Source organism: Acipenser ruthenus, chromosome 10 (assembly GCF_902713425.1).
Source record: "Acipenser ruthenus chromosome 10, fAciRut3.2 maternal haplotype, whole genome shotgun sequence".
Lineage (NCBI taxonomy): Eukaryota > Metazoa > Chordata > Actinopteri > Acipenseriformes > Acipenseridae > Acipenser > Acipenser ruthenus.
In genome coordinates, this window is record NC_081198.1 from 23127531 (window position 1) to 23140852 (window position 13322).

Genomic DNA, 13322 nt, shown 5'->3' on the forward strand with positions numbered 1-13322 from the left:
CAGGTAAAGGGAGGCACCAGGTCCTTACCTGCATCACACAGGGAGAAATCAGATATTACGGAGGACAAAACTCTACTAGAGCGGTCGTTGCGTGGCCTGCTCCGGTCTACGTCCCTCAGAGCACAATTGAAGTCACCTGACACGATGACGGGTACGTTCCCCAGCAGGAGTGGACGCAGCTGTGGAAAAAAATGAACTCTTTGGTTTTGGTTAGTGGGTGCGTAGACATTGACCAGTCTGAGGGGAGTGTTGTTGTATGTCACATCCACGCTCAGAATTCTACCAGGTTCTACCTCCCTGCTGCTGCGGGAGGTAATAAATGGGTTTTTAAACAGGATACCTACTCCGTCGGCTCTGGCTATGTTGGAGCCCGACCAGAAGGAGTCCCCCAGGGTCCAACTCTCCTTCAGGTCCCTATAATCAGGGCTCGACGAAATACCACACTCCTGCAGAAAGATGAGATCTGCTTTCAAGTTATCTAGATAGTTTAGTACATCAAATCTTTTTTGTGTCTCCCTGATGCTCCTGACATTAACAGACACACATATCAGGGCCATCAGGGTAGCTAACAAGAAAAGGAGTCGCTGCGTCCACCCCATAGCGACTATGATTGGGAGGTCGGGACACTCTTCCTACTCTTAGCTCTACGCTTGCTTCGAGGGGGCTTGGGCTTATTTGCAACTCCCATCACCCCTGAGAAGGTACTCACTGCTGCCTCGTCCAAGAAGGCACCGTCTTTATATGCACAGTACGTGGAGTTGTTGGGGCTATTCAACTCCCCACAAGGTAAGTCTGGTGGAACTTGCTCAGGGCCCCTCGGAACATGTGGGTCAGCTTTGTCCTGGGGGGGGGTTATGACAGACAGCATTCTTTGGCTGTTACCGTCTGTTGAATTGGGGCTGTTAGCAGACTTCTGGCTTACCGCGTCCAGGGGTATTCCCATGTCCTCCAGTGCTGTATCTAGGAGGACCTCTAGGGGGCCCCTGGTTTTGCCCATACAAGGGAGGGGGTCAAGGATGCTTTGAAGGGAGGCCCTTCGCTTGAAGAGGGTCATTGCTACCGAGGTACTGCTGGTCAGGGAAGGTGTTGACCCCGACCTCTCCCTCGGTGCATTAGTGAACACCTCTTCTGCGAGGTGTGCTAGGGTTTGTGCCAACGACTGGGAAGGCTGGCTGGGGATGCCCTGGCTGGCTGCTACCTGCCCACTAGGTGGCAGTGTAGCCGTCCCACTCGCCTCCATCTCTGCCTGCGAGGGCAAGACTGGGGACTTTGTGTGGACATTAGCTGGTTTTGGATCTATGGGGGCCACCTGCAACTTGCTGTCTTTGATCCTGATCTTCTTTCTTTTCCCCCCCTCGTCTCTACCCTTTCTTTTCCCCACCCTCTGCTGGTTCTTCACTCCCTTCCCCTCCTTCTCACTCTCACTTTCACTGTCGCTTTCGCTTTCCTCCCCCACGGACTCAATCCTTATGGCGTCATAACGAGAGCCGAGGGGGAGTGCTGGCGCTGAGAGGGCCCTACTCAGGGGGGGGCCGCTGCTGGGTCCGGGCTCCCTCCCTGCCTCGTGTTCTGCATCAGAGGAGCTACTGGAGGAGCTAGTGGAGTGGCTGTTGTAATCTCTCTCTGGGCTGGGGGAAGGGGTCCTCGTAAAACGGGACATGTCTCGGGGGCGGGGGGGTGAGGGGGGTGCTGGTGATGATGGTGGTGCTGGAGTCTGGGTCTTGGATACTGTTGGTGGTGATGTGGACTGATCTTTGTTACTTGCTCCCTCTTCCTGCTCAGGCCTAGGCTTGTTCGTGTTTGCCTTGCTGGCTCTGGCCATGTTGGCATAGGAAGAGGGGCAGTCCTTAAACAGGTGCCCCTTCTTTCCACACAAATTGCACTGCCTCTCTTCTCTGCAGTGGCTGGTCTCGTGGGGGGCGCCGCAGTTCCTGCACTTGACTACAGTACACGCGGCCGCCAGGTGTCCTAATTCCCCACATTTCCTGCAGAGTTTTGGCATCCCATTATAGAATACCAGCCCTCTGTTGGGCCCTAACACTATGGAGTTTGGAATGTGGCGGACGCCTCCAATGCCCGATGGATCAACATTAAGGCGTACCAGCCACTTTCTGGCTCCTGTCCAAACCCCATCTTCATCTGTAATTTTCCTCCCTTCTGATGACACCCTCCCATAGCGGTTAAGCCATGTTGTAATATCATAGTCGCTAACAGCCTCATTGAAAAATTGGACAGTAACAACTTTCATTTCTCTGTCTGTCAGTGCATCCACACAAAATTCTTTGTATGGAGCGAGATATTTATTCTCCCCCCAAAAGGACCACATTTCTTGTAACTTTTGGGGGTTCCTAAAACTGACCTCAAACACTTCCTTAAGCCCTGGCAATTTCACCAAACAATTCAAGTCAGAAGGGGAAAAACCCATACCCCTCTGAAGAATGGTCCGGCTGAACTCCAGTCTCGTCAGTCCTGGTTCCGTTTCATCTTGCTGGGTCCTTGTGAAGCGCACCGCATTGTGCCTCCTGGTCTCCTGGGTTGTCCGGAACGCCATCCTTCAGCTGGCTCCTCCGATTGGGGTGGGAGAAGCCTCTGGATGTCCGGGTTGTCTCTCTCTACGGAAAAGAAACAACGTAAGCAGCAAATCTGGGCAGTTGAAGGAACTATTACTTTAGTCCCTGAGGAGATGGTCGCCTCGCAAGAGGGACCCCCTCCCCAGGTGAACGGTGTCCTTCCCTGGCGGAGTAGGGGGCGCTGCTTGGCACCGAGACCACGTAGGAAGAATCGTGGCTGTGACGCCTCCTCGGGGTCCGGGGCCGCCCTCTGCTCCTCCCAGATGGCGCCCTCTGCTGGGCGCCTGCTGCTCTCTCGGTCTGGATCTCGATTACAATCAAGGGCTGGGGATGAGGTCGTCTAGGTCATCAAAGGGTCCTCAAAGGTCGTCTGGATGGTAGGTCCTCCTTCTCTCTAACTCCAGGAACGTCTGGAAAAGCCTGAAAAAGAAAAAAAGTGGAACCGCCTGAAAAAGAAAAAACTGCTCTCAACAGTCAACAAAATCTTGAAAGACCCTCGGCCTGGATTGGGCAAGCCAAAACCAGACTGAGCATTAGTCTTCCAAAAAGTTGCCGAGCTGAAGAAAGCCAGTCAAAAATAAAAAAAAAAAAAAAAAAAAATTCTGTTCCTCCTCACCCGAACAAACCTCTCACAGACCCTCGGAGGGAGCGGGCAATGCCACTACCCTCTAAGCCTTAGTCTTAGAAAGATTTATTCGAACTGAAGAGAAGCCAGAGTGTCAGATATTAAACTGATAAGAACAGATACTACACTTGATCTTAGCCAAAAGGCCGAGAAGCGATGGCGACTTGGCCCTTGCCCGGGGCCACCCAGCCCGGACGGCACAGGGGGATTCAAAGGTGGGTGCAAAATTCCAAGCACAAGCAGACCCCCAAAAAACGGGCTGCTGCTTCCAGAGGGGAAATGTGCAATTTAAGCAGGAGAAAACAAAACAAAGCAAAAACACACACATAACACCAAAAACAAAACATAAACTGGCGGAGTGCGTCTTACAAATAGTCATGCCAAGCTGCTATGCTGTGCAAGGTGCCTTGGGTAACTACAACTGTGCCTCGCTGGCTGGCTGGCTTGCTAAGAAGGTCCTGGCATAGGGACATGTTCCACCACACTTGTCTGGTTAGCTGCATGCTCCCAGGAAACAACCTGCTGCTGTCTACATCATCACCACATGTGAATAAAAGAAAGAAAGACAGCAAGAAAGAAAGAGAGAAAGAAAGAGAGAAAGAAAGAAAGAGAGAAAGAAAGAAAGAAAAAAAAAAGAAGTAAAACGGCGGGAAAACTTGCATCAACACTGGCACTCTCCCTCCAGCAGGGGTAGACAAAATGCTCACAGGAGAGATCCAGATCTGACTTTGACCAACGTTAGAGAAAGGTGTGCACCGTTCCCGGAGGTACTGCAATACCGGGCCGATGCGTGGAGTGGACGGAGCAAGCCCCTGTTCCATCTCCCGATTCCAAAAATCAATTTAATATATGGTCCCCTGATAGGGGATGTATCAGATATTAAACTGATAAGAACAGATACTACACTTGATCTTAGCCAAAATACTCTTTTATTGAGATTTTACATTTTTTTACATTTACACCCATTCGTTTTTTCATTCATTTTACATTTCTTTTAAAGATGACATTCATGCATACAGACATACATTTTGTTTTAAAAGCATTTAAAACACATTTAAAAACACCAAGACAATTGTGCTTTGTACATGGTTAAAACAGACACAGATTAAAATCAACATGAAAAAAACCTGTGCTGTTTTAAAAGTGACTGGAAAAAAAGAACCATCTATAAAAAACCAGTGCTTGTGAGGGCCGGGGAGTGCTCTCTAAAAGTTCAAAAGTGAACATAAAACTATATTACTAAAACAGGGACAGGGGAAAAGGGACAGTGTGTGGAACAGTGAGTTAAAATTCTAAAATTTTAAAACACTTAAAATGTAACTTTTAATAGTTTACATTAAAAATCTTAAAGATACATAAAACAAAACAAAACAAAATCAAATAAAACATTCAAATTAAATCAAATAAAAGTCCATAAAACTGAAACAAAAAGACTACATAAAACCAGGGCACCGTTCAAAAACGGTCATGCCAGCTAAAAAGGGCGGAATGCTGGCATGACAAAATAAATAAAAGGCTTAGCGGTGCCCCGTAGTCCCGCTCCTAGGAGCTAGCGGTTCCAGTTTTTTCCCTTATTCCATCTTCACGTCCTGAAGTCCGGCGATCCTCCACTCCGCGCAGGCCTTGTCCTTCCCGAGGGTCCGGATGTCCAGAATTACAAAGTCCTTGATAAGAGTTTGTGCCCTTCTGGTCGTGGTGATAGTGTCTAGCTCCTGCTTGTGATAGACACAGACGTTACGGCCTTCCCACAGGATCTGCTTGACAACATTGATGACACGCCAAACGCACTTAGCTGTGCTGGTATCGATTCCTCCCGCAGGCCCATAGAGCACAGTCTCAGCGGTCATCTTGGCCGTGTCAGCAAACCTGTTTAGGAAGACAGAGACAGAGAGCCAGACACTGCCAGCCACATCACACTCCCAGAAGATATGGGCTGGTGTTTCTCTCTTGCGGCACTTTGCATAGGGGCATGTTTCTACTTGGGCTAGTCCCCTCCTGAACATGAACGCTCGAGTGGGGAGTGCACTGTGGACGGTGTTCCATGCTATATCCTTCTGGACATTACTGAGGCAGCTGTGAGACACATTCTCCCAGATTTTTTGGCTTTGGGTGAGGGAGAAAGTAGCTACTTTTTCAATTTCCTGGGAACCGGCAAGATATTTAGTTACAGCCTTGTATTCCCAGGAGGCCAATTTTGCTTTATCTAAGCCCAATTTATATATAGTGTCCCTTAAGGTTCTATAATACAATGGGGGGTCCCAGGAGTACGGCACGGTGTTATCAATAGTGCAGAGGCCCAAGGCCCTGAGACAGGTGGCAAAATAGAAACGATTCATGTAACATACCTTCCTGTCCAGGGCCTGGATGTTCTTGATAGTTTGCGTGAGCCCCTGCACTCGGGTGAGCTGCACAACGTCCGGGACCCCCTTACCTCCCTTCTTGTCGGCTTTACTCAGAGTGGCTCGCTTTACCCTCTCCATCTTGCTGCCCCAGATAAAGCGGTGGATAATGCGGTCCACCACTTTTTTGGTGGTCCTGTCTGGGGGAAAGATTTTTCCTACATAAGAGAGGATGGGGAACAGTATAGACTTGGTTATTAATACTCTACCCGTCATTGTTAAGGATCTTGTGCTCCATCCGCCAATCTTTTTACGGACCTGGTTAATGGCCGCCGTCCAGCTCTGGGCCCCCGAGCTATTGTTCTCGAAAATGAGGCCCAGAATCTTGATTTTGTCCTTTTTGACAGGGTACATGTCCGACAGTTCCCTATCTACCTGCCAATTTTTAGACACGTAGACTTCGCTCTTGGACTTATTAATCACTGCCCCGGTCGCCGTGCAGTACTTCTCAAGGATATTACTAATCCGAGGTACCGACGATGTGTTGGTGCAAATGAGTGACACATCGTCCATATATGCTGTTGTTTTGACCTGGACCCCGTTGGATCCAGGCAGCTGGAAACCAGTTATATTGGTATCCCTACGAATTGCCTGCAGGAGGGGTTCAATGCACACGACATATAGCAGTGGGGATAGTGGGCAACCCTGTCTGACCCCTGACTGGATAGATATTTTACCAGTCAGGTGCCTGTTCACCAAGACTCGGGTACTAATGTTTGTATATATGGTTTTAACCCACTCCCTAAGTCCAGGAGCGAATTTCATCTGGTCCATCACTTTGTACATATATTCATGGCTTACCCTATCGAACGCCTTCTCCTGGTCAAGGTTGAACAGGCAGAGGGGATGGTTCCGTTCTCTAGAATAAGCCAGAATGTCCCTTGTTAACATTAAAATATCCGTGATGGACCTCCCTGGGACGCCACAAGCCTGGTCGGGGCCAATGACCAAAGGGAGGTGTACTTGTAGCCGGAGCATCAGAGCTTTGGCTAGTATCTTGTAATCCACGCAAAGGAGGCTGATTGGGCGCCAATTCCGTAGATCTTTAACTTCCCCTTTCTTATGAAGGAGAGTAATTACACTCTCCCGCATAGAAGGGCCCAACCGCTTCTCCCTGTAGACCGCTCTGTAGACCTCCGCTAAATGGACTTTTAGCGTGTCCCAAAAAAGATGGTAATACTCACCCGGGATGCCATCTGGACCTGGCGTCTTACCGGTGTTCATGGTCTTAACCGCCTGGGTGAGCTCCTCCAGCGTGAGTTCTGGGTCCTTCTCCTCCTCCTCCTCGTCCCGCACTGAGTCAGGCTCCAACTGGCTCAGGAACCACTCTATCAGGGTGTCATCTGTAGCTTTGATGTTATACAGGTCCCTATAGAAGTTCTCTACCACTTTTTTCACTCCCTCACTATCCTCTACTATCCTCCCCCTGCTGTCGAGCATGGAGGACATCAAGTGCCGCTTCTCCCTCGTTTTCTGGAAGAAGAAGCGAGTACACTTTTCGTCTTCCTCGATTTTTTGCACTTTTGCATTGTGCATGACCTTTCGTTGTTCCTCCCTACAAAGCACTGAAAGATCTAGCTTGGTCTGGGCTATCTCGTCGCTTACAGGGAACCCCCGAAGCTGAAGCAGGCTCAGACGCTGGAGGGCAGCATTCAGGTATTTATATTTGGCCCTCCTTTCTTTTGCTTTCCTCTTGCCTGCTGCTATGAAATAACCCTTAGTTCTCATTTTGACCATCTCCCACCACTCTATAGGGGAGTTGAATAGGTCACGCAAAGTGGTCCACTCAACAAGCCTGCTCTTATAGGCTGCAGCTATGGAGGGGTCATCGAGTAAGGAGGTGTTTAATTTCCAGACCCCTGACCCCATCTGGGAGGTCTGAGGGACCTGCAATGTTACCTGCAGGAGCCTATGGTCAGAGAAGAAGACGGCCTGGGTGTCTACTGCCGTCTTCGTAAGGGAGCTGGTATGCAGGACGAGATCTATACGGGAGAAGGAGGTCCCAGATGAGCTCACCCAGGTAAAGGGAGGCACCAGGTCCTTACCTGCATCACACAGGGAGAAATCAGATATTACGGAGGACAAAACTCTACTAGAGCGGTCGTTGCGTGGCCTGCTCCGGTCTACGTCCCTCAGAGCACAATTGAAGTCACCTGACACGATGACGGGTACGTTCCCCAGCAGGAGTGGACGTAGCTGTGGAAAAAATTGAACTCTTTCGTTTTGGTTAGTGGGTGCGTAGACATTGACCAGTCTGAGGGGAGTGTTGTTGTATGTCACATCCACGCTCAGAATTCTACCAGGTTCTACCTCCCTGCTGCTGCGGGAGGTAATAAATGGGTTTTTAAACAGGATACCTACTCCGTCGGCTCTGGCTATGTTGGAGCCCGACCAGAAGGAGTCCCCCAGGGTCCAACTCTCCTTCAGGTCCCTATAATCAGGGCTCGACGAAATACCACACTCCTGCAGAAAGATGAGATCTGCTTTCAAGTTAGCTAGATAGTTTAGTACATCAAATCTTTTTTGTGTCTCCCTGATGCTCCTGACATTAACAGACACACATATCAGGGCCATCAGGGTAGCTAACAAGAAAAGGAGTCGCTGCGTCCACCCCATAGCGACTATGATTGGGAGGTCGGGACACTCTTCCTACTCTTAGCTCTACGCTTGCTTCGAGGGGGCTTGGGCTTATTTGCAACTCCCATCACCCCTGAGAAGGTACTCACTGCTGCCTCGTCCAAGAAGGCACCGTCTTTATATGCACAGTACGTGGAGTTGTTGGGGCTATTCAACTCCCCACAGGGTAAGTCTGGTGGAACTTGCTCAGGGCCCCTCGGAACGTGTGGGCCAGCTTTGTCCTGGGGGGGGGTTATGACAGACAGCATTCTTTGGCTGTTACCGTCTGTTGAATTGGAGCTGTTAGCAGACTTCTGGCTTACCGCGTCCAGGGGTATTCCCATGTCCTCCAGTGCTGTATCTAGGAGGACCTCTAGGGGGCCCCTGGTTTTGCCCATACAAGGGAGGGGGTCAAGGATGCTTTGAAGGGAGGCCCTTCGCTTGAAGAGGGTCATTGCTACCGAGGTACTGCTGGTCAGGGAAGGTGTTGACCCCGACCTCTCCCTCGGTGCATTAGTGAACACCTCTTCTGCGAGGTGTGCTAGGGTTTGTGTCAACGACTGGGAAGGCTGGCTGGGGATGCCCTGGCTGGCTGCTACCTGCCCACTAGGCGGCAGTGTAGCCGTCCCACTCGCCTCCGTCTCTGCCTGCGAGGGCAAGACTGGGGACTTTGTGTGGACATTAGCTGGTTTTGGATCTATGGGGGCCACCTGCAACTTGCTGTCTTTGATCCTGATCTTCTTTCTTTTCCCCCCCTCGTCTCTACCCTTTCTTTTCCCCACCCTCTGCTGGTTCTTCACTCCCTTCCCCTCCTTCTCACTCTCACTTTCACTGTCGCTTTCGCTTTCCTCCCCCACGGACTCAATCCTTATGGCGTCATAACGAGAGCCGAGGGGGAGTGCTGGCGCTGAGAGGGCCCTACTCAGGGGGGGGCCGCTGCTGGGTCCGGGCTCCCTCCCTGCCTCGTGTTCTGCATCAGAGGAGCTACTGGAGAAGCTAGTGGAGTAGCTGTTGTACTCTCTCTCTGGGCTGGGGGAAGGGGTCCTCGTAAAACGGGACATGTCTCGGGGGCGGGGGGGTGAGGGGGGTGCTGGTGATGATGGTGGTGCTGGAGTCTGGGTCTTGGATACTGTTGGTGGTGATGTGGACTGATCTTTGTTACTTGCTCCCTCTTCCTGCTCAGGCCTAGGCTTGTTTGTGTTTGCCTTGCTGGCTCTGGCCATGTTGGCATAGGAAGAGGGGCAGTCCTTAAACAGGTGCCCCTTCTTTCCACACAAATTGCACTGCCTCTCTTCTCTGCAGTGGCTGGTCTCGTGGGGGGCGCCGCAGTTCCTGCACTTGACTACAGTACACGCGGCCGCCAGGTGTCCTAATTCCCCACATTTCCTGCAGAGTTTTGGCATCCCATTATAGAATACCAGCCCTCTGTTGGGCCCTAACACTATGGAGTTTGGAATGTGGCGGACGCCTCCAATGCCCGATGGATCAACATTAAGGCGTACCAGCCACTTTCTGGCTCCTGTCCAAACCCCATCTTCGTCTGTAATTTTCCTCCCTTCTGATGACACCCTCCCATAGCGGTTAAGCCATGTTGTAATATCATAGTCGCTAACAGCCTCATTGAAAAATTGGACAGTAACAACTTTCATTTCTCTGTCTGTCAGTGCATCCACACAAAATTCTTTGTATGGAGCGAGATATTTATTCTCCCCCCAAAAGGACCACATTTCTTGTAACTTTTGGGGGTTCCTAAAACTGACCTCAAACACTTCCTTAAGCCCTGGCAATTTCACCAAACAATTCAAGTCAGAAGGGGAAAAACCCATACCCCTCTGAAGAATGGTCCGGCTGAACTCCAGTCTCGTCAGTCCTGGTTCCGTTTCCTCTTGCTGGGTCCTTGTGAAGCGCACCGCATTGTGCCTCCTAGTCTCCTGGGTTGGCCGGAACGCCATCCTTCAGCTGGCTCCTCCGATTGGGGTGGGAGAAGCCTCTGGACGTCCGGGTTGTCTCTCTCTACGGAAAAGAAACAACGTAAGCAGCAAATCTGGGCAGTTGAAGGAACTATTACTTTAGTCCCTGAGGAGATGGTCGCCTCGCAAGAGTGGACGGAGCAAGCCCCTGTTCCATCTCCCGATTCCAAAAATCAATTTAATATATGGTCCCCTGATAGGGGACGTATCAGATATTAAACTGATAAGAACAGATTTTTTTTTTTTTTTTAAGAACAGATTTTTTATTAAATTCTCACAATAACTTTACATTTTACAGTAACAGTTACATAAAGCAATACAATCACCATTTACAACACAGAACAATTACCTTTATAACAACTTGCATGAGACAATTATTTACAAATACACCAATCCCTTCCATTTCTCTTTAGCTGCATTGAATCCCCACCTTAACACATCCCTTTTAACCCTTTCCCGAAGTTCCCCACTCACCCTATTTACAACCCCCAGTGCATTACACTTTGTATTTGATTTGACCAAAACTTTCCTTGATTCCCAAATTCCCTGTTTTACCAAACTAATAATTAACCAAACTAAGAATTGTGACTCTTGCAATACCCCCTTCAAAACAATTCCACCAACAATAGTGTTGTAAGACAAAATAACATTTAACAAAACCAAATTGAAAACCTTCCCCATTGTTGCCCAAACTCGCTGAGCATATAAACAGTCCCAGAACACGTGCCTTACAGTCTCCTCCGCCATGCACTTTGCTCTGGGACAAAATTTATTCCTTGTTAATTTGTGTCTGTACAATACTTCTCTCACTGGTAATCTCCCATGAACCACGAGCCAATTTAAATCCTTCAGTCTATTGTCTAACCCCTTGGGCTGCACTCTGCCCCACACTTCTTTATTGACCCCTCCAACCACACATGACCCCCTCTCTTCTATAACTCCTTTATACAGCATCTTGTGATTTTTACATTTGTCCTCATTCTTAAAATCAGGATACTTCTTAACCAATTTCACTGCATGCCCATAATGGTCGGGCAGCGTTTCTGCCCTGGGCACATTATTTGACCATTCTACTATGTGCCTCATGGAAAACGAAAACCAAAGGGAAACAAAATATTGGAACTTGTGCACAACGACAGGGTTTAATGCAATACATAACATTGAAAAATAAATACAATCTAATTTAAGAGGGATGTCCGGTACACCCCTCCCTCCTTCTTCCACACTTCTATACATAACATCCCTCTTGATATACTCATACCTCCCTCCCCAAACAAAATCAAAAACCATTTTGGTTAATACCTTCCTAAACTTCCAAGGTAGAGGAAACACATAAGCTAAATACAATAGAGAGGGTAACACATCAGCCTTTAAAACCAAAACTTTCCCCAAAAAAGATAATTTCCTCAATTTCCATAACCCAAATTTCAACCTTAATTTTGCCAGCCTACCTGCCCAATTGTTTACCCCGCTCCCCCTGTGATAAAAAGAAATTCCCAACATCTTTAACCCATTATTGCATCTCTGTAAACCACCCGGTGTATCCACCCTTTCAGCCCACGCCCCAAAAAACATTACAGAAGATTTATTTGTGTTTAATTTTGACCCTGAGGCCTGAGCATACAGTGCTATAATTTCAAATACTCTTTCCAGGCTCCTATCTGATGTCAGGAAAAGAGTGATGTCATCCGCATACTGGGAGATTTTAACAGAGACACCCCCACTCCCAGGTAACAAAAGCCCTTTCACTTCTTGATCTCTTCTCACTGCCTCTGCAAAAGACTCCATAAAAAGAACGTATAAAAGTGGAGACAGTGGACAGCCCTGTCTTACCCCTGAACTTTGTGTAATCCAATCCCCCAAGTGGCCATTTACATTTACCCTACTACCCACCGCTGTGTACATAATTTTTAACCACCTCATAAAATTCTTCCCAAACCCCAGATGTGACAACACTCTAAACAAAAACCCTTGGTTCACCCGATCAAACGCCTTCTCCTGATCCAGGCTCACCAACATTAGCGGTACCTTTCTATCCTCAGCCCAACTGATTGCATCTCTTGTGAGGAGGAGGTTCCAATGAATGGACCTCCCCACCACCCCACAAGTTTGGTCCTGATCAACAATAAAAGGCATTGCCTGTTTCAACCGCCCAGTCAGGACCTTTGCAATTAATTTATAATCGACTGACAACAGCGTGATTGGTCTCCAGTTTTTTAGGTCTTCCTCCTCTCCTTTTTTAAAAAGTAAAGAAATAATACCTTCCCTCATAGATTTACTTAGAGCCCCAGTGCGAAAAATCTCACCCACCACCTCTACAAACACCGGCCCAATCACATTCCAAAAAGTTACATAAAACTCCTTTGGGAGACCATCACCCCCTGGCACTTTCCTATCCGCCATTTGCTTTAGGGCTTCCTCCAATTCTGCAAGAGTGACCGGTCCCTCTATATCGTCCCTCACGTCCTCTGGCACCCTAACCTGTACAACTTCCAAAAAGGAGCCTCCCACCTCCACATTGACCTCCCTTTCAGAAAAAAGTTCTTTATAAAAACCATTAGCACAGTGCAACATGCCCGCTGTGTCCTGCACCGTGACACCATCCTTCCCCCTCAACCCCCTAATCACTCTCTTTTTTTGTGCCTCCTTTACCTGCTTAAAAAAATAAGTGCTGCAGGTCTCGTGTTTCTCTAAGAACTCCCCCTTACACCGAAACAAAAAAATGCTTGCCCTCTTCTCAAAAACTTTCCGTATCTGACCCTTAAGTTCCTGTGACTGATCAAAGTCAAAACTCCCTGTTGTGTTTCCCCTTGTATACAAATTCTCCAGTTTCCTCTGCAAATCCAAAAACCCTTTATTCTCCTTCCTGCACCTATACCTGCAATGCTTTTGAGCCAAAATCTTAATTTTGACTTTCACCCCCTCCCACCATTCCAAAACAGACTTTGAATATCTCATCAAATCAACCCACCCTTTAAAATGTAACAAAAATGTATCCCTAAAATATTTATCTCCCAGTAACTCACAATTCAATTTCCAAAACCCACCCCCAAATACTGGTCCCTTAAATTGGATAGTACACTGAATAGCATCATGGTCTGAAAACCACATTGGTGACACAATACAAGAATCCACACTTAAC

At 48.4% G+C, this 13322-nt stretch overlaps 1 non-coding gene and 2 pseudogenes across 1 annotated transcript; all 3 read right to left on the reverse strand.

Moving 5' to 3' along the window:
• Nucleotides 1–3255: 3255 nt before the first annotated feature.
• Nucleotides 3256–3353, reverse strand: LOC131738596 (U2 spliceosomal RNA; annotated as a pseudogene).
• A 587-nt stretch (nucleotides 3354–3940) lies between these two features.
• On the reverse strand, nucleotides 3941–4123 carry LOC131738372 (U2 spliceosomal RNA). Its single transcript, XR_009329933.1, has one exon. It is a non-coding gene; the product is annotated as a U2 spliceosomal RNA (small nuclear RNA).
• Nucleotides 4124–10292: 6169 nt separating this feature from the next.
• On the reverse strand, nucleotides 10293–10440 carry LOC131738748 (U2 spliceosomal RNA; annotated as a pseudogene).
• Nucleotides 10441–13322: the final 2882 nt, after the last annotated feature.